Source organism: Capra hircus, chromosome 5 (genome assembly GCF_001704415.2).
Source record: "Capra hircus breed San Clemente chromosome 5, ASM170441v1, whole genome shotgun sequence".
NCBI classification, from domain to species: domain Eukaryota; kingdom Metazoa; phylum Chordata; class Mammalia; order Artiodactyla; family Bovidae; genus Capra; species Capra hircus.
In genome coordinates, this window is record NC_030812.1 from 74222936 (window position 1) to 74244073 (window position 21138).

At 54.4% G+C, this 21138-nt stretch overlaps 1 long non-coding RNA gene across 2 annotated transcripts; it reads right to left on the reverse strand.

Moving 5' to 3' along the window:
• IL2RB lies at nt 477-17613 on the reverse strand. 2 transcript variants are annotated; one of them, XR_001918094.1, is made up of 10 exons: nt 17487-17613; nt 14011-14131; nt 13462-13678; nt 12558-12660; nt 11896-12001; nt 10086-10234; nt 8717-8951; nt 8122-8242; nt 6700-6784; nt 477-3300 (listed from the first exon to the last, which is right to left on the reverse strand). It is a non-coding gene; the product is annotated as an interleukin 2 receptor subunit beta (long non-coding RNA). The 2 variants fall into 2 exon arrangements; XR_001918095.1 differs by having other exon boundaries at nt 8786-8951; nt 17487-17612.

Consider the following 21138-nt stretch of genomic DNA (forward strand, 5'->3'; position numbering starts at 1 on the left):
TTAGCAATGTCTGCCCTGGGTGCAGCTTCATGAATGCCAAACATTGCTATTCATGATCTGGGCCAATTTTTCAGAATCAAGGACACTGAAAAAAATAAAATTATATTTTCAGGAGATCTGGGTTCGATTGCTGGGTTGGAAGATCTCCTGGAGAAGGGGACAGCTACTCACTCCAGTATTCTGGCCTGGAGAATTCTATGGACTACAGTCCATGGGGTCACAAAGAGTTGGACACAACTGAGCAATTTTCACTTACATATTCAAGTAGAATATATTCCCATAAGACCATGTCAAATGGTGCCTGGACACAGAATAAGATAAATATGATTCCTTTTAGTGAAAAAGACATTCCATTTACAATCCTTCAGCATTTTCTCAAGAAAGAAGTCTCTGTTTGGTTTCCATATACCTTCATCAGCTTCCCAACACTTGTTTATCTTCCCTTTAAAATAAGAGAGCAGATTTTCAGCAGGCAGTAAACTGAAACATTCTGTTTTATTGTACTTACTTTGTGCTATTGCCTTTTATTTATACTGAACATTGGTTTTTTCATTTACAGAATCAACATAAAATTTTTCCTTAAATAAAGCTATTAAAACAAAAATTGAACTGATTTAAAGAAAAATATCAAGTAAACAATAACAAACATGATACACACATGTATCAGCATGCTGCTGATGAACTAATGAGTGGGCTTCTGTCAGGTGCTCAATCAGTTGAAAGCAGGGCCTATAAACGCAGGCACTGCGCGCTTTCACACCTCAGCTGATAGCAGGAACATCTCGAGGTCTTCACCTCTGGGAGAATTCTTGTCATCACAAGTGTGATCAATGCCAGGGATAGAAGGACGAGAAGTGGACGGGTGGTGGGAGCACCAAGAAGGAAGGGGCTCACCATGTGTGGTGGGGCAGGCCTGCCATGTGAGGGGATGAGCCCCTTGCTGGGGCGGGCATGCCGGAACCTAGTGGACATGGACTGCTCGCCTCTCCAAGGCTTGACCTCAGAAATGTCAAAGTGCCAGGGGTGCCCCTGAGAGCTCGATGATATCCACCCTGCATGAAGGCAGCAAGGGCACACGGAGACCAGGCATGGTGATGCCAGATAGGTTATTAATTCACCCAGGGACTACGATAGGATGTAGTCGACTCTGTCCAGGGCAGGCAATGGAACTGCCATCTGGAGGCAGTGTGCCAGCCTTTGAGCTGCAGAAAAGACCCCTCCTGTGGAAGTTGGAGCAGGAGGGGCCTGAGGGAGGGCTCCTACGACAGCATCAGGACCCGCCACTTGGAGGGGTTTACTTTCCAGCGGCTTGCCATAGTGGAAAGATCCAGCCCGCGTCCACTTTGCTGGGCATTTGTGCACAGACGGGCCACAGCTGTAGGCAAGCATTCCGAGGTCACGAGAGACCCCAAAGGGGATGTGATACACATACTTTGTCCCACCACCCTGTGTCCCTGAGGGCCTGTCCCTCCAGCACTGAATCTCGAGTTTGGGCACATGAGAGGAGGCAGTGTTTCCCTGTAAGGGGAGTTTGTCACCCAGATGAGGGAGGAGAGGGCCCCCCAGGAGCAGGAAATCACACGTACAAAGGAGTGGGGAAGTGAGGGAGTTCCAAGTGGCTCTGTAGGACTGTGTTGTTCAGTCGCTCAGTCATGTCCGACTCCTTGAGACCCCATGCACTGCAGCATGCCAGGCTCTTCTGTCCTTCACTGTCTCCAGGAGTTTGCTCAAACTCATGTCCGTTGAGTCAGCGATGCCATCCCACCATCTCATCCTCTGTCGCCCCCTTCTCCTCCTGCCTTCAATCTTTCCCAGCATCAGGGTCTCTGAGTAGGACTGTTGGGAGGATTCTAGATGGGAATGTCCCAACATGATGCTGGAGGACCAACAGGTCAAGAAGCTGTACAGAGGGCAGTGGTGAGCCATGGCAGGATTTTAAACCAGGAGCAGCACATGTATGCCCATTTGCTCTGTCGTGTCTAACTCTTTGCAATCCCATGGACTGTAGCCCGCCAGGCTCCTCTGTCCATGGGATTTTCCAGGCAAGAATACTGGAGTGGGTTGCCATTTCCTTCTCCAGGAGGAGCAGCAAAGCTCCATTTATGTTTTGGAAAGATTCCGCTGATTGTCCTGTGCTGGTGGGTGGGTGGGAGGGGTGTGATCCAGGCAGGAAGCCCAGTGAGTAAGCCAGGGTGAAGACCACTGGAGAACCACAAACTCTCCCTGAAAAGTAGCTATAGGGCTGGAGAGGAGAAATGCTTCAGAGGTAAAACCACAGGACTCCACGACGAATGAGGGAATGGGGGAGTCAAAGGACCCCACCCCCAAAGTTCTTGGCTTGGGCAATAGGACCAGGGAGCAGCAACTGAGGTTTGGAAATCAACAGCTGAGTGTGCAGGACTGGGTGAGGCCCTCTGGGCAGAGATGTCCAGGGGTTGCTGGACACCGTGTCTCAGCAGGGGAAAAGCCTCATGGACAGGGAGTCCTCAAGCAGGCCTGGCGCAGCAGTGGACGGCCACCTGCCTCCCAGCTCTGGCTGTCTGTCTACACCAAGTAAGCTGGGTCCCGATCCTGGAGCTCTTGGAGGGATAGGTAGGCATCAGTGTTCAGGGTCAGGCAGGCAGTGGGGGCCCTGACTTGGCCTTGCCCGGGAGGGCTGGCCCAGGGGAAGCTGGTCCCCTCCCTTGGACTGGGGCCAGGTACCTTCTCTCTTGCTTCTCCCAGCTCATGCTCTGGGGGTGACTGAATATCCACCAGGTCAGGGGCTTCCAGAACAGGAGGCCCCAGTGGCTGGGGGATCGAATCTCCAGGGATTCCCTCCTGTGGGCTGGAGGCCAGCCTCTCTTCACCAGCCTCAGTGCCCTGCTGGGAAGCGTTCAGGGGGCCTGGGCCACTGAGGAGACTCGGAGAGAAGAGCAGCAGGTCTTCTCCGGGGGGGAAGGTGCAATAGGCATCGTCATCCCCTGGTGGAGTCGGCAGGGGTGGAAGGAGAGCTCCTTCAGGGGCCCTGGGCCCACCCTCATTAAGCTCCTCTGTGCATGGGTCGTAAACGAAGTACACCTGGCAGGCCTCAATCTCTAGGGCATCTGGGAGGTGGAAGAAGAAGTAGCCTTGGTTGGTGAAGCAGCTGGTCACCGAGTGGCCGCTGGTCTCAGCTAAGGACAATGAGCCCTTGTCCTGCTGCAGCAGTAACAGCTGTGTGGCCTTGGCGTCCCTGTCCAACACCTCCAGTGGGGAGATCTCGGGGTCTGGGCCACTGCGGCTGAAGGAGGACGAGGGGAAAGGTGAAGAGAGCCACTTCTGTGAAGAGAAAGGACAGTGGGAGGATGAGGGGGCCGTCTCTTCCAAACTCAGCAATAACCCCTAACTCCTCCTTCTTTAGCAGTAGATTCAGGGCTGCCACCTCCGGGAAGCCTTCCTTGACTGCAACCCCCCCACCCCCACCCCCACCTCCACCCCTGCTGCCCTACCTCCCAAATGCACACACATGCACACACACACAAACTCTGCCCATTGGTTTGGGGAATGTTCCACATCAGTGGGTGTGCCTGCTTCCCAGCCTCAGTACAGATCTTTCTGGCTCACTAGGGGCCCAGGGGATGTGTTGGGTCAATACCTGACTGCTTATTGAGCAGCTAGTATGTGCTCTTGCCTGGAGAATCCCATGGACAGAGGTGCCTGGTAGGCTGCAGTCCATGGGGTCGCTAAGAGTCGGACACGACTGAACGACTTCACTTTCACTTTTCACTTTCATGCATTGGAGAAGGAAATGTCAACCCCCTCTAGTGTTCTTGCCTGGAGAATCCCAGGGACGGGGGAGCCTGGTGGGCTGCCGTCTCAGGGATCACGGAGTCGGATACAACTGAAGTGACTTAGCAGCAGCAGTCTTAGGAAACTAGTGCTGCTCCAGGTCCCAGGGACATAGAGACGGGTGGAATCCCCAGACTGACTGGTGGGGACCAGTGTGAGTGTCTGAACCAACCAGCCAACCACTGCCGAAGCAGAAAGAGCCCTGAGAGTACATCACGACCACCATACGAATGCCCAGAGATCAGTGCCCTGGCCCTGATCACACAGCCAGCAGGTAGAAAAGCTGGGCTTCATGTTCCCCACTCACACTGCCATGGAACCATCTCCAGCAGGGAGCTAATGGTCCCGCCCCCTGCCTCCCACACACTCCACCCACTGAGAGAGGCAAGCACCCATCAGAGGCAAGCACTTCTCAGTTGCTCTGGAGTGTGGAGAGCCCTGGCAAGGAGCAGGGAGACCCAGTTCCAGCCCTGGCCCTGGCATTCACGAGCTGTGTGACCCTGGGCAGGTGACTGCACCTCTTGAGCCTCAGTTCAGTAATAGTTAGCTGCCTCTTTCCTGATTGCCTCACTATGGCCCAGCAAAGAGATGTTAAAGAAGAAAATGAGGATGGAAACACAGCACAGGTAGCATGCACATGGCCAGCAGAGGTGTAGGGGACAATACCCCCCTGAGGACAGGGTGATGGGGCAGGAGGGTGCACTTGAGAACCCCAACAGCCTTCTGTCCTGGGAGCCTTCTGCAGCTGGACTGTGGTCCCCTGAGCACAGGGGCCAGGTGTGACGGGTCTCCCTGCACCCTTGTGCCCAGCGTGGGGATCCAGAGGCCCAGTCGATATATTGCAGGTGAATTAATGGCTGGACCACTTGACAGCATCTACTCCCTTCCCCAAACCAGGTGTTCATGTTACAGGAGAAAAGGCCAAGAGAGAAGGACAGTGAGGGCCAGCTAAGGGTGGCAAAGGACAGAGGCGTGGGAGAGAGGGCAAGAGCCAGGCCAGGTGGGGCTCCAACACTCCAAGAGGCAGCGGAGGGCAGGGCCAGGCAGCAGTGCTGAGCAGCAGCCAGAAGGAAAGGGCAGCCCTGTGGCCTGCGCTGGTGTGCTGGGCCTCTGAGCTGTGTGGTTAGCCACTTCCAGGGCCTGGGCCTCCATCCACAATGCCTTGAAGTGGACGTGGGCAAGGGAGGGGGGATTGTGGTGCGGCACAGGAAGAAATTCATCCCTATCACACACAATGGCACACGCACTCCTGGGTCCCACGGACAGGGCAGTGGGCCCTGGGGTCTTGGAGCTCGAGGGTCTGGGGCAGAGAGGCAGAGAGGAGCTGGCCTATCACCCAGATGCAGAGGAGAGGGTGGGGGTCCCTCTCGGCCATCTGTCACCCCCAGTCACACCTGCACCCCCAGGGCCTTTTTGGGATACCCCCCACCACACACAGAAGGCCTGGGCCAGGCATTTTGACCTGGGGTTGATCTCATGGGAAGATGCAGCTCTCTAGAAAGGACCGCAGTCCTGCCTCAAAATGTCCCAAGCCCATTGACTCAGAAGGACCTCAAGCTGGAAGCGGTCTGAGGCTGCATCTAGTCCAGCTTCCCACTAGGAATCCCTTCTGCTATGTGACCAACACATAGTCAGCCAAGGCTGGCTTGAATACCTTTGTTGGTGGGGAGATCACTACCTTTCAGGCTAAAGGAAAAGTTATAAGGAGATACATAACCCCACATAAAGAGCACTGCAGGCAAGATGTGCCCAGACCTGGGAGTTTTCCAGAGACTTCCAGAAGGGGCCCTGATCAGCCCCGATAGAGAATGCCAAAGCCAGCTTGTGACAGGCCTGCTGCAGCATGGCTTCCCAGCCTCTGGGCATTTCTCTCGACCTCTGTCCACTCCCGCCTCACCCCCCTCCACCAACACCAATCGAGGGAGCCTAGAGTATGGGGTAGGGTGGCAGAATTGGCCCACCACACCTCCCTCCCCCCGTAAGCTTCCTTCCTGAAGCACGCGTGTGGGCTGAGGGAGACAACTGAACTCTGCACAGCATTCAGAGCGTTCCGACATACAGGGTGCACTTTTAAAATGAATCTGTTTTGTAACTAGAAATGCCTAAAGGCCTTGCTAGCATTTGTGATAAATCATGGAGGCTGGCCGGGAGGATTTTTCAAGAGCAGGGAAAGCACTAGCCCCTAAGAGCAGATCTGCACAAGAGAGAGGGGTGAGAACTTGGACCTGGTGAATCCTGCTCCAACAGCAGCCCAGTGCAGATAATTCCAGTGAGGGTTTTGTGAGCATTAACTGTGTGCTGGGCTATGTCCTTGGGATCGTAAGCATATTAATATTATCTCACCTTACCCACCCACCCATTTTACAGGTGAGGACACTGAGACACAGACAGGTTCTCTAACTTGCCCCAGGCCACACAGCCAGGAAGTGGTGGAGCCAGAATTAGAGCCCAGGTAGGCTGGCTCACTCAGATGGGCGCTGCTATTCAGCCTGAGAACGCTGGTACCAGAACTGGGGAAAGGGGTCCAGGGCTTCCCAGGTAGCGAAGTTGTTAAAGAATCTGCCTGCCAGTGCAGGGGATGCAAGAGACTTGGGTTCGATCCCTGGGTCAGGAAGATCCCCTGGAGGAGTTCATGGCCACCCGCTCCAGTATTCTTGCCTGGAGAATCCCAGGGACGGAGGAGCCAGGCTGGCTACAATCCATGGGGTTGCAAAGAGTCCAGCACGACTGTGCACACACATACCCGCGAGGCAGCTGACTTTACATTTCTTCGCCCAAAGTGCAAAACCCACTGTTGCGCACCTCCTTCCCACCCTGTCCACACCCCAGCCCCCCCTCTGGCCAGCCTGTGTCAACTGCCTGCTCTGTCCTCCTCCTCCAGACTCCTACCTGGAAATCTCCTCCATGCTCAGAGCTCAGCTGGGGAAAAAACTCCGAGGGGTCTGGGATGTGACACTTGAGAACGTTCTTCAGCCTGCAGAAGGGAGAGGAGGGAGGGAGCAAGGGTGAGAAGAGAAAGGAGCCCACAGTGTCCTGCCATGAGTCCCGCAGCTCTGAGCGCAGGGCACAGTGCCTCACCACACACGTTATTTTGTCAGTGTTGATTGCATGCCCGGTAAGGGAGGGTATTGTGCTGGGCGCTGAGAACACAAGAAGAGTCAACAGAGGAGGTCCCTGCTCTTAAGGAGCTGACATTCTAATGGGGAGCCAGTCAATAAACCAAGTGTGAGAGCAGAAGGACGTGGGGGTGGGTGGCCACAGAGAAGACCAGAGCAGAGTGAGCCACGAGGAGGGAGGTAAGAGAGAGGCCAGACTGTGGGCCTCCTAGTCAAGGCTGCCATGGACAGTGGCTCAAGTTGTGCATTGCCCAAGGGTGCCTGGGTTGTTTTTTTTTTTTTTAAGGGGGAGGACCGATGGTGACTGGAAGCTGAATACCAGCCTGTGCACTGCTTGCCAAGCTGAGTGCCCCAGTGTCTGTGTGCATCCACTTCAAGATGTATGCCTCAAGACCCCAGGAAACCTGGCTGCTGCCCAGAAGTCCAGGCTCAGATCCCAAACTTCCTTCTGGTCTCTGACCACACCCACTTTCCTATACTCTCCGTTCCTGGAAGGCTCCTCCCTTGTTTCCACCCAAGGTCTTTGCACAGGCTTGTCCTCTGCCTGGGATGGACGAGCTCCTGACCCTTTCCTGCCTGGTTTGCTCCTCCTCCAGATTTCAATGCCATCGTCACCTCCTCGGGGATGCTTACGCTGGTCGCCCCTTAGCTGAGGCTCCCCTTCCTGTTGTCTACTTCCCCCCAGTACTTCTAGCACCTTCTTTCCTTCACCACCCTAATCTCATGTCATTATAAACCTGCGTGATAAATATCTGCCATCCCCGATGGGACAGTGAGTCCATGAAAATGTGATGACAAGCCTGTGGCTGTCCTTACGTTCCCAGCGCTCAGCACCATACCTGGTTCTGAGCTGGTACTCGGCAAATAAAGGAAAGAACAAATGAATGGTCAGACCCATAATGACACCCCACCCCCTACCACAGGCAGCTGGCTCATATACATATACATACTCAAGTCCTGAGCCTAATGCTCAGGGTAGAGCTCCCATGGAGTTCTCCCTGTGCCTCTCCTCTTGGGCTGGTCCCTTGGGCCTCCTTCTTTGGGAGGAAAGGCCAGATGTTAGGAAGGGAGGGCCCTTGGGATGGCAGAGGGAGCATTGGAGTGTCAGAACACGGGGGTCAGCCCAGAAGCTGACCTGGCCATGGGGGATGTCATACCGAGACGCGAAAGACGGGGAAGGGAGCATTCTCCTTACCGTAGCCTGATGCACTGGAAGCTGCCCAGAAAGTAAACCAAGAGGACAAGACCAAAGAAACTGCCAACGCCCAAGAAGATGGGGACCAACCAAGGGAGAGGTGGGATCTTCTTCTCGGTTTCTGCCCAAGGGGTAGGAAGAGGAGAAGGGGAGGCGTTAAAGAAGTGTGTCCTGCCCCGAGTCACTCCAGCATCCCCCACACATAACGTGGTGCTGAGGGACAGGATGACCACTGACCCAAGGCCTTTATAGGGTCCCAGCTGGTCCAGCAGAGCTGCTGTGTACCTGGCTGACATGGGGGGCATCGCATGCCTTCATCACAGCAGCCCTGCCGTGGTACCATGCTACCCACTTCACAGACGAAGAAATAGGCTAACAGGTGAAAACAGCCCACCCCAGACCTTGGCAGAAACCAAAAGCTTGAGGTTAAATGGTAGAGAAAAAGGAAAGAGCCTCTCCACTAACTCACAAGGCCTCTGAGAAGTCACATCCCATCACCAAATCCTTGTTCCCATCTGCAAAACTTGTCCACATTTCCCACCCTGCAGGTCACATCCAGTGAGCTAAAGATAGTCAAAGGGTGCTGAACACATACCCCAAGACTGCCCCGCCAGTCTCTTTCTCCTTTCCAGGCTGCATCCCCATCTCAGCTTCCCATCAGTACCTGCAGGGACTGTCCTGAAGGCCAGGGGCTGGCTCCAGTGGCTCCAAACCTCATGGCTGCCTAGGTGGGGCTTGGCCCGCACCTGAAGCTCATATTCCGTGCCTGGAGTGAGATTCTCCAGGAAGATCCATCGCTGGTTCTGCTTGAGGATCAGTAGTGGGACGTCCTTGGGCAGAGACGGGGCTGTCAGACCAAAGGGGTCTGCACTGCCCCCTCACTTCCTGTGGCAGGGCTGGCTGAGAGTATGAGCAGAGCAGTGCCTTCCTTTATCCCTTCCAGCCCTCCACCCTGCACTGTACCCCACTCCTACAGGAAGGCTCCCCAACTAGCCACTTGCAGGGGCCCCAGGAATCAGGGTCTTCCTGAACTCCTCCCCCTCTCTCAACTCCAGTATCCAAAGCCATCTGTCAATCAGCTGGTTTCACCTCCAGAACCTATTCTGGACCCTTCCCTCGTCTCTCCACTCCTTCCTCCTGCAGGTCTGAGCCCCCATGACCTCTGAGCTCCGTCCACGGTCTCCCTCCTTCCCTGTGCCCCGCACCCCTGTGCCCCGCTGCAGTCTCTTCTCCGCTCAGCCATAAGGAGGGGTTTCCCATAGACCTCTTCCTGCTCGGCGTCACCTTTTTTGTTTTTTTTCCAGCGCGCCAGACACACAGGCCATCTCTTGCCTTTGCAATGGTTCTTTCCTCTGCCTGGAAGACCCTCCCCAGATCCTCAAAGGCTCAATTCCTGCCTAAGCCCCAGATCTCAGAAAGGCCTGGTCGCATGAGTCTGAAGGAGCCTGGCCCAGGCCTTCTCAACTGTGCTATCACAATGAAATCTCATGAGAGTATGTAGAAACATCACAGAGTCTCTTCCTATGCCCCATGCGAGTTTCCTCCGAGGCAGCTTGTCAGGTCTCCCTCCATTCTCGCCCCAGCATCCGGCATGGAGCAGGTACTCAGGGAATGTTTGTTGAGTGAGAGAGCGAGTAAAGGAAAGGGTAAGTGAACGAATAAGTGATCAACCTCTGTGCCTTAGACCACACTGGATTTGAAGAGGGCACAGTGGCTGCCCAGGCCCTCTGAAATCTTCAGAGGGGGAGTCTGCTGCCTCTTAGCTTTGTAAATCTTGCCTAGAAACTGCCACCGGCAGGACCCCTGGGGTGCCAGGGGGCCTCAGAGAGACGGTGTTGGGGGGGCAGTTCCAAGGAGCAGCAGGGGTTGATTAGGGGCTTCTGTGGCTTTGCTGAGATGAAGGATGGATAGGGTGCCCAGGACAGGGAGGAGTCAGGGCAGATGGGACGGAGCCAGGTACTCACCTCCCAGCTGCGGCCTGCAGACCTAGTCCGGACCTCAAATTCCATGACGTCTTGGATGTAGTGGGATACCTGGGAGATGGTCCAGGTTATGTTGCACCTACGGGTCTCTATGTGGGCGACTCGGAGTGAGTGGGGTGGAACCAGACGAACTGGAGACAGGAGAGAGACAAAGGCAGACAGAACAAGATTGGGGGGTGCCACATGCTGATGCTGAGATGAGAAAGCCGAGCCGAGCTCCCACCTTCACCTCTGTACCTGCTATTCCTCCCTCCTGGTGCTCTCTTTTCCCAGGGATCGGCAGGTCCCTGCTCAAACATCACCCATTCAGAGAAGCTTACCCCGCCCACCCACCACTCTCTGTCCCCGTCGCTTGTTTCATTTTTCTACCTAGTACTTATCATCATCTGATATATTAAATATCTACTTCTGATTTTTTATTCGTTTTCTGTCTACCCCATCAGACTGAGCTCTCTGAGGGCAAGGACTTGGTCTCTGGAGTATCCTTGGTGCCTGGAACGTTACCCAGCACATGGTGGGCACTTGATTAGATATCTGCAGAATGAATGAATCAAGGCAGCCTTTCTCTGCACTCAGATTTGATCAGAGAATTATCTGGATCATCTCATTCATTTAATTTAATTCTACGTCAGCAATCTTATATAATAATAAGATTGTATGATTCTGAAGTTCAATTGATCTAAATTTTTATATTTCTGAGATTCTATAGAGCTCCACAAATGTTTATTGTGATATTTCTGTGTCTTGGCTTATAGATTCTTAAGCAACCATGTTGTTGTGGTTGTTCCTTAGTCGCTAAGTCGTGTCTGACTCTTTTCGACCCTATGGACTGTAGCCCACCAGGCTCCTCTGTCAGTGGAATGTCCCAGGCAAGAATACTGGAGTGAATTACCATTTCCTTTTCCAGGGAATCTTCCTGATCCAGGAATCAAACCCACATCTGCTGCATTGCAGGTGGATTCCTTACCTCGGAGCCACCACAGAAGCCCTACAGCAACTCTAGGCAGCAGGTAACTGGTTATCCCCACTTTACAGGTGAGGAAACTGAGGCTCAGACATGTTAAATGACCTGCCAGTCAGATTACACTCAGTTAAAGTAGGGTTGCATTTAGAAACCTTGGATCTCACTCTATGCTCCCATCTCTTTCCTAGAGATGACCTCCAAGGTTGGAGATGGAGAGGGGGATAGGCTAGAGGTGGGGGAAGCCACTTAGTCATTCACCAACCTTCCCCCAGCACCACCCAGATCAGCCCTGATGCTGAGTATTCCGAACAGAGTTGTAAGGATGGCAGAAGTTCTGCCCTCAGGAAACTCACAGCCCAATGAGGGAGACAGACCCATTATCAGGCAGCAAAGACCCAGGACATAAACACCCTGAAAGAGGAGGTACCAAGGGCTCCAGGAGTCTGGGAAAGCCTCCTGGAGGAGGTGACTCCTCATTGAACTTGAAGCGTGAGTGACAATTTTTGGGGTGACAAGAGCCTTTCAAGCAGTGGGTCCATGGTGTGCAAGTGTTTAGAGGCATGGAAGGGCAAGTTGAACCTGGAGAGCTGGCCGTTGGTATGGCAGGAATATAAACCACAAGAGGAGGCATGCTGGAGAAGGAAGCCAGGCCAAGTGGCCTTGAACACCAGGATAAGTGTCGGGGACTTCATCCCAAGTTCAGTGGACAGTGAGTTGCTCAGATGGGGATGTGGAAGTTGATGGGGAGATAGTAGAAACTAGAGAGGGAGACAGGGAGGGAGGTGGCTGCCCACCCCACACCAGCTCCACCCTGGAGTCCTTACTCACTGTAATCAAAGGGCGTGATATCCTGGGTAATTATCCTCGTCCACTTCCCGCCTTCAGAGCACATCACCGTCAATTTCATGAAGTCCACTACGGTCAGTTTCTGAGACTACATGGGAAGGAGGCTGGGGATGTAATTGCCAGTAGCTGGTATGGGGACGGAGAGGCTGCTGGGATGTGGATGGCAGGGGAAACCACAGCTGTAATAAGCTGGACCCCTCCCTGAGATCCTCCATCTAAGACACGGCTCAGCAAACTTTATGGAAAGGATCAGATAGTTAATATTTTTGACGCTGCAGGTCATATGATCTCTGTCACAACTATTCAGTGTTGCCATTGTTGCTGTCCTGCAAAAGCAGCCATAAAAAAACAGGAGAGCAAATGGGTGTGGCTGTGTGCCAATAAAACTTAATTTATAAAACCAGACAGTAGGCAGGAGCAGAGCTGAGTGGCTGACACCTCAATAACCTCGGATCCCTCCTGCCCGGGTCAGTCATCTGCTCTCCCTGGATGCTGCCTCCTTCCTCCTTTCTCCTACCTCCCCAGCCCAGGAAGCCCACTCTGCCGCAGCCCCTGACCACTGGGTATGCTTGGGCCTCCATAAGAAAGATGCTCCTCTGCACCCACTGCCTCTCTGGCCACCCCTCTTAGCTCTGGTTACTCACTTCTGGAGAAGGTCCCAGGACCAGGTTGCATGCCCAGGATCCCGGCTTCACTCGTTGCAGCTCACAGGTGTGGTTCCAATTTTTTTCAGGAAAAACCAGCTCTCTTTGAAGAAAAAGAGGGACCCCTTCAGAGCTGGCCTTAGGAGGGTCCCCGTGCAGCATTACTGATCTGATCCCGGCTCTATGCCAACCCCATCTGCCCCGCTTCCTTTTGTGAGCATCTCTCCCTCCCTCCTCATCTCAGTCAAGCCCCAGGGCAGCTAAAGTGATCCAGAAACAAATCCATTCAGGGCACATGGCCCTTTCCACGTAAAGCCCTTCAAATTCTCCCCATAGGGTGCAGGCATTCCTTAACAGGCCCTCCAGAGACCCTTAGAATCACCACCTACCTGGGAGCCAAGGTCAAAGCCACCCTGCTGGCTGCTACCAGCTGGATGTTTGGATCAGCGACCCTTCACCAGTTCCTTCCCAGCCGGCAGGTTCGTTCCCCAAGCCTCTCCCCAGTCCCCTGTCCCCACAGCTGCCCTAGGCATCTCACAAATTCCCAGGTTATTCAAAAACTTTGGGGAAACCCATTAGGTCCTCCTTGCCTCTAACATCGAGTCCATCCTCGGCATATCAGGCGAGCAGCCCAGTGTCCCCAAACTACCTAGTCTGGCTCATGCCCAGCCTTGCTACTGCAGCTCGGATCGCACACCCACTGCAACTCAGGCTCCAGGAGTCTAAATATCTGACCCCCCAGTTCTTCCAGACTCCTGTGACACCAGCAGTCTGTGGGTCTTATTAGTCCAAAATTCTCAAAGTGTAGAGTTCTTGGAGTTTGATTTCAAGAGTGTAAAGTTCAGGATGATGTGACCTCCATGCCCTGTGGTTCTGTACATTTGCCCGTCAACCCCACACGCACCTTGGAGGCTGACGGCTGTGCAAGTAGCAGGCGGTGGCCCGCAGGCCCTCATCATGGTTCCAGGTGCAGGAGACGTTGGCTCTCGAGTTATAGAAGCATGTGATGTTGGAAGCATTTGCCTTGAAGATGCTTCGTGTGGGGCTGGCTGTAGGCCACGCATGGCCTTTAAGGATTCTCCAGCCACTCCTGTCCCTACCAGGTGAGGAGATGCTCAATCCTGGTGGGCAGAGAAAGGGTTCATGGGTCCGCTTCAGAGAGGACAAAACTGAGTCCCACAGCCCGCAAGGACCCCCAGACTGGTCGAGGCAGGGCAGAGACAAGAAGACATTGTCTTCCTGGGATTCGGAGAGGCCCGTGGGTACAGTGTAGACAGGATGGTCGAGGGAGAAGGTAGATACCCGGTCTCTGGTCCCATTGGCCCCGTCCCCCACCTCCTACCCCTGCTGATGGGGCTTCTGCCAAGAATCAGGGGTCTCAGAACAAGTTCTAGAAGGGCCTCGGCCTCCCTCCTGAGGGGAAGCCCAGCTCTGCAGATGCCAGGGTCCTCACCGTTCACTGCTGTAGATGCCTGAGGGATGGCCAGGGACAAGAGGAGGACGAGGAGGGACAGACAGCGGGGCAGAGCCGGAGCCGCCATCACATCCACGGGCGGGGGCTGGGGAAGGGAGCCCTGGATGGAGGAAGAAGGGGAGAGGGCGCGAGTGAGCAGCCAGCCACCTCCTCCCCCACCCAAGAGACAGGCTGGGCACTGCCCTCCCGAGGTGCGCCCGTCGGCTCCCCACCATGCCAGCCTCAGGCCTTTGCACCTGCGCACCCCTCTGCCCCACACATGCTCTTTCCTTTCCTTTGGAGATTCAGGGCCCCGTGTTGTCATTGCTGAAAGGACTCTCTAGCATGTCTAACCTTGTTCAAATGTTGGGGAAAATAAGGCCCAGAAAGAGGAAAGACCTGCTTACATCCACGTAGAGAGGCCAGCACAGAGCTGGAATTAGAACGTACCTCCTCTCTACCCAGCTGCCTGCTTAACCACACCAAAACCATTTGTCGAGAGGTTCCTCTATGCCAGGCTGTATTTTAATTAAACCTTTAACCATGGCAATCAGGGTATCTACTGGAGATACACTCATTATTCCCATTTTCAGATGAGAAACTGAGGTGCAGAGAGATGAAACAAATTACCCAAGGTCGCACAGCTCATAATAGGCAGCTGTGGAATTGGAGCCTAGAAACACTGCCTGGAGCCCAGTGAATTGTGCTGATCACCTCATAACAATACCTCATAGTAATTCTAGAGGAGGTGAGTGCAGTGGGGGATGGGGACTAAGCCCTCACACTGTGCTAGGGTTTCGTGTGCACCAGCTCATCTAACGGAGAAGGCAATGGCACCCCACTCCAGTGCTCTTGCCTGGAAAATCCCATGGACGGAGGAGCCTGGTGGGCTGCAGTCCATGGGGTCGCCAAGAGTTGGACACGACTGAGCGACTTCACTTTCACTTTTCACTTTCATGCATTGGGGAAGGAAATGGCAGCCCACTCCAGTGTTCTTGCCTGGAGAATCCCAGGGACAGGGAAACCTGGTGGGCTGCCATCTATGGGGTCGCACAGAGTCGGACACGACTGAAGCAACTTAGCAGCTGCAGCAACAGCAGCTCATCTAATCTGCCAGCAGCAGGGGCTGGGAGCATGTATTGTCTCCTTACTCCGATGAGGAGGCCAAGGCTCTAAGCCATGAGCCCACCCAAGGTCACATCGCAGAAGAAGCAGAGCTGGATTTCCACCCCCGGACTGCACCCTGAGGCCCATTCCCTCTCATCATTCTGGCCCACCCAGACTCTGTCCCAGAGGTAGGGCCTACAGCTTCCCCTCCCTGGGGAGTCAAACCCTGGCAGGGGCAGCGAGTATCTGACCTGGTTGTGGAGAAGGGCCCAAACAGGTACCCGGGGGCACCTCCTTGCCTGGCCTACTGTCTCCCCAGGGCAACGCTCCCAGGATGGGGCTATTTGCCTCTTTCTTTGGATCCTCCAATCCGCGATAGCACAGAGCACAGGGCTGGGACCCCAGAGGCTGGGGAGCCCAAGAACGCAGCTCCAACAAGCCCCTGGTGCCCTCTCTTTGTGGATCATGGCCCTGGGGCCCCCCAGAAGGAGTTGCCTAGGGCCAGACCTCCACCAGCAGGGTCACCCTAGGCCCAGGACAAGATCTGGCACAGAGCCTCTGTATGAGAAGAGAAGGGTAGAGGCAAAGGTGTGCAAGATTACAGGAAGGTCAGGGCCAAACCACAGCCCCAGCCTACGAGAGTCGGGCAGAAGAAGCATCATCTAGGATGAGTTCCCGCCACCCATAGCCAAAAGGGTGCAGCGGAACCCCTAGAGGGCAAAGAGCAAGAAGGATGGGATGAGGAGGGCTCCCAGCTGTCTCTGAGGCTGCCCCCTCCTGCAGAGGAGGAGAGAGAGTCTCAGGTCAGTTAAGAAACCTGCTCAAGCTCTCAGAGGAATGATGAGGCCCAGCCTCAGGGAGGGCAAGTGGGATCTCTGAATCCCCAGCTGGCTCCATCCTGGATTCTCACACACACCTGTGCCCTGCCCTTCATGACTGCACAGCCGAGCACACTCACGGACTCGTTAGGTCCCCACCTCGCCCTGGGAATGTGTGTTGTTAACCCCATTTGATAGGTGTCAAGACTGTCAGAGCTGCCCAAGGAACCGGATTTTAACGCAGGTTATCTGATGTCAAGTTAGAGGAGGATAGTGATGATAGTGATGGTGATGGAGCTGATGATGACGGTGATGGTGGGGGTCGTGATGATAGTGGTCCTGATGGACCACTCAGTGCTCAGCCCTCACTCTGCCCAGCACTGTCCTTAGCACTTTCAGGTATTACCTCATTCAACGTTCACAGCAACCCTGTGAGTAGATAACTGTTATGACTCCTTTTCTCAGATGAGGAAACTAAGGCCCTTGTAAGCCTCTTGGGCTGGAGTTGGGATTTGAACCCAGTCAGTATAGCCTGAGGCTCTGCCAGGGCTAATATTGTGGGATGTGGGGTACCGAGAGGCTGGGGGAGGGTTTGAAGCAGGGGCTCGGTAATCTGAGTCACATCCCACCTGACCTTTGAAGCAGGGGCTACATCTCCCCTCGACTTCTCCGGCCAACCCCTCATCTCCCACTCTAGGACTCTCTCTTGCTGTTTAAGTTTGGGAGCATCTCCCCAGCTGTGTGTGGGATGCTGGCTTTGGGGGAAGAAAGGGGACCCTTGGGGGTGGCTCCACCCCTTAGGTGTTCCAAATACAGTTCAGGGTGGGAGGCCTCAGCCCCCAGGAGTGGAGTAAAACCCTGACTTTCAGGGAGTTCTACCCACTTTGGGGGCACCTGGAGACCCTCCTGACCTGCTGGGTCACACATACAAGTAAGGGACAACAAAGATGAACTCAAGCTCAGGAGCCTAGCCTGCAGCCCAGGGCTCCCAGAAACCTCCCAGAACACCCACTTCATAGCCAGGTCTCAGAGGGGCCCCTCTCCTTTTCCCTCACCCCACAGCCTCCTGAGGTACCCTTTACACAGGGGCACATCCCCAGTGCAGGCCACATCTCTCCCACCCACACTCCACACCCTCTCTGGGCACCCAGCACATCTGAGTCTCAGCCAGCCTTCCCCTTCTCAGGCCTCAAACCTCCTTTTCCACTCCTCTCGGTTAGGGGACCCAGCACAGGGCCTGGGAAAGCCCCTCATCCCAGAGTAGCTCCTGGCTCCCCACAGGGAAAGTTGGGAGGGAGGGAAAGACTAGAACCTGAAGCCAGAGACATGGGAACAGGGCCTGCCCCATCCCTGGGGGATTCTAAGATAAGCCTGGGGGCAAGGGCTGAGAGATGGCAGATCAGGCAGAAACTTCTGGTGGGTCTGAGTCAGAGCTGAAAGAAATCCCCGTGACCTTCATCTCCAGCCCCCTGGCTGGTGGCAGGGGTCAAGAGAGAAGCTTCAGCTACCTGGGGACCAGGCCAGGCAGGGCCAGGGCAGGGTGGGTCTTACCTGGCTGGGACATGGAGCTGCGATGCGCTGTATCTGCTTCTCTCCGCTGCTGGGACCGCAGCCATCTCCCCAGGGCCGGGCTCCAGCTCCCTCGGCCCAGGTAGTAGACGGCTGACGGCGCGAGCAGGCAGAGACTAAAACCCCAGGGCCAGCCCACTTCCTGTGCAGAGGATGGAGGGGGTAAGGCCTGGGGGTGGGAAGGCGGGGGAGATCTGACTGGTTAGAAAGCCTGAAACTCCTGCAGCACCAGGGGCCAGATAAAGATCTCCCTCCTCCTCTGGGGGCGGCTGGGGTATGGGGGGGTCGGGGTGGGGGGCCACTGTGGGTGTTGCGGTAGCAGGCGCGTGTGTGCACCGTCGCACACATGTCATCTCTCACTCTCAAATAGGCGCCACGCTGCACACAAGAGCCTGCGGGGACAAGGCCCCTTCTTCTCCCTCTCATGCCACCCCCTCCCCATCTCACAGGCCGCCTCAGGCCTCTGACACCTTCATCCAGTCACAAACATGTCCACTAACACCCAGGCCTCACTCAAACCCGTCCCTTTAGGTGTGCCCAGCCATGGAATGAGACATGCCAACTCCCTCAGACACCCTTTCTCACCCGGCCTTCCAAGAAGCCCCTGACTCAGTTTAGCATTCAGGGATGACTATTTTGGGGGCCTTTGCAAACAATTGCAATCAAATTGGCCACTTATTGAACATTCTAGAACCTTCCTCTGCCTCTCAAGTCATGGTTTATAATCCGCTTTCTCCTTTCCTTGGCAGAGAGAATCAGTTCCAGGCTTTTTCTTTTTTTTAATACCGAGCAGTTACAGACCCCCTGTTTGGGAGGGTGCGTGTCCACCTATATCCAGTGTCACAGGCCTAGGGACGCCGTGATGTTCCATCCAGTGTCAGAAGAAGCAACTCTGCTCTCTCTTTATTCTAAACTGTCTGCCTCGGGGAAGGTTTTCCTGTGAGCTGCCATCTCTTTCACCACTGGGAATCAGGTGAGCAGGACGGGGAGTGAAAAGAGCAGCTCTGCAGAAGTTTCTGTCAGCAGAGAAGTGAGAAAACAGAGTTGAAGACCCTGAGAGACAATCAGGCCAACTCCCTTCTGAGCAGGAGGCAAGAGCCAATGTGGCCGAGAAGAAGAGCAGATTCAAGGCTCCTGGGAGCTGAGTGACCCGCCCGCCTGTGCTTCCCTGCCCACGCCTGTAGAATGAGGGGTGGCTGTTCCTGCGGGGCTGTCAGGAGGACGGAGCAGCAGGAGGGCGTGAGTCTCTCACCTGGTGACCCCCTGGGGTGGGCCCTCAAGAAGCCCATCTCCCCCTCCCCTAGAGCAAGTCTTCTGACTGCAGGAGAGAGTGACAAACATGAGCACCACAAAGACGAGGGTGACAGCCGAGATTTATTAAGGCTAGAATAGTTCTGGAAGCTTCTCAGGAAACGGGGGATGCTGATTCTCCCAGGGAGGAAAGCCAGCTCAGGAAAGGAGGGGAAGTCCGCTTTTTGCTGTAGACTCTTTTATACCACGTGCATGTATTTCCCGTCCCCAAACTCATGAATCCATATATAAAGATAAACCCAAGGAAGGCAAATACCACATGATATCACTTATATGGACTCTAAAATATGACACAAATGACCCTGTCTATGAAACAGAAACAGACTCCTAGGCACAGAAAATAGACGCGAAGTTGCCAAGGGGGAGGTGGGAAGAGGAGGCAGGGATTGGGAGCTTGGGGTTAACAGAACTTGCAAACTCTTGCATGTAGAATGGATAAATAACCAGGTCCTACTGTACTGCACTCTACAGAGAGCTATATCCAATCCCATGGAATAAACCTAATGGAAAAGAATATAAAGAATGTATATGGGTGTATAACTGAGTTTGCTATACAGCAGAAATCAACAACATTGCAAATTAACTATGAAGGTGAAAGTGTTAGTTTCTCAGTCATGTCTGACTCTTTCCAACTCCATGGACTGTAGCCCGCCAGGCCCCTCTGCCCATGGAATTCTCCAGGCATGAATACTGGAGTGGGTTGCCACTCCCTTCTCCAGTGGATCTTCCCAACACAGGGATCGAACTCAGATCTCCTGCATTGCAGTCAGGTTCTTCACTGTCTGAGCCACACTTCAGTTTAAAAAGAGAAAGATAAAATCCATCTGCAAGTGAAGGCAGAAACTGTGGACCCAGCTTTGTCCATGCTCAGGCATGGCTGCCGTTAGCAAGCATGCCAAGCACCCCACCTCCACCCCCACCCCCTGTGTACACACTGATGCCCACCTAGCTGCTTCCATGCTCCCTGCAGAGCTAATGCCTTCCTTCCCATTTTACAGGCAAGTAAACTGAGGCTCACTGGTCACCCAACCAGAATGCGGCAGGACTGGGATTAGAACCACAGTCTGTCTGACGGAAGACATCAGATTCTCTCTGAGACGACCTGAAGAGGAACCCAGGAACTTCTCCAGTGGCAGGGGCCCGACAGAGCCCTCTCAGGCCTGCCCAGACCTTGGACTCAGGAGTTTGGGGGTTACATCCAGCCTCCTCCAGCCATCCCACTTCTGTCCCAGCACCCAATATACAAAGCCCCTTAAACCCTGTCCTGCGCCTTCCTCACTGTGTCCTCAGGGTTCCACTGTGAACCAACTTCCCTGCACCCTTGGCTCTCATGGACAGAGCCGTGGCTCCTGCCTGGGGACCCCACTTTCACAGGAGCCGTGGGGCATGTGTATTTGGGCTCTTCTGGCTTCTGTGTCCTTTGTGACCATGACATTTCCACCCATCACAGGGCTGCCTCATCTCCCAGGGAGATGCCAGACCCTGTGCCCACCTCAGCCGTGGCCTCTACCAAATGCTCCCTCCCCCTTCCTCTGTGCTCCAGCTCCCAGGTAACTTCAGGGCCTCATAGCAGCCTTCAGACTCCTGCACCATCTTCTCCCCAGGGACCCTCCACTGACTCCACATTGCAGCCCAGGTCTACCCTGAGACCCCGTCATCACCCTGACTTGTGCCAGCCAGACCCCCTTGCGGCCACCACCCCTTCCACTCTGCAACAATGTCCCAGTTTGCATTGAGTCCAGCTGTGTCTGTCAAAAGAGAATTGAAGAGCATAACAGGACCCTAAAGTAAGAGAGCAAGTTACTTTTCTTTCACATAAAAGCCATCCAGGGACTTCCCAGGTGGTCCAGTGGTTAAGGGTCTCCCATTCAATGTGGGGGACATGGTCAGGGAACTAAAGATTCCACACGCCACGGAGCAACTAGGCCCATGTGCTGCAACTACTGAGCCCACACGCCACAACTGAGACCCAACCCAAATAAAACAACAAACTATTTTTTTAAAAGTCGTCAGAGGAAGGCTATTGAGGGCTGGTGGAGGGGCCCTATGATGACATCAGAATCCTCAGTTCACTTCGTCTTGCTACTGGGGTATCCCCAATATCTTTCTTCTATCTCGTGGACCAAGAAAGCAGTTCAAGCTCCATCCATCACACATGCATTCTTGCAGTTGGACAGTGGAGGAAGAAGCAAAGAAGGACATCCTCTGCCAAGTAAGGACCTTTCCCCAAAGTTGCCCTAGACACTTCTAACTTTCATCCCATTGGCTATAACTGAGTCACATGACCATTTGTTCGCATTCCACCATGAGCCGCCTGGTTCAT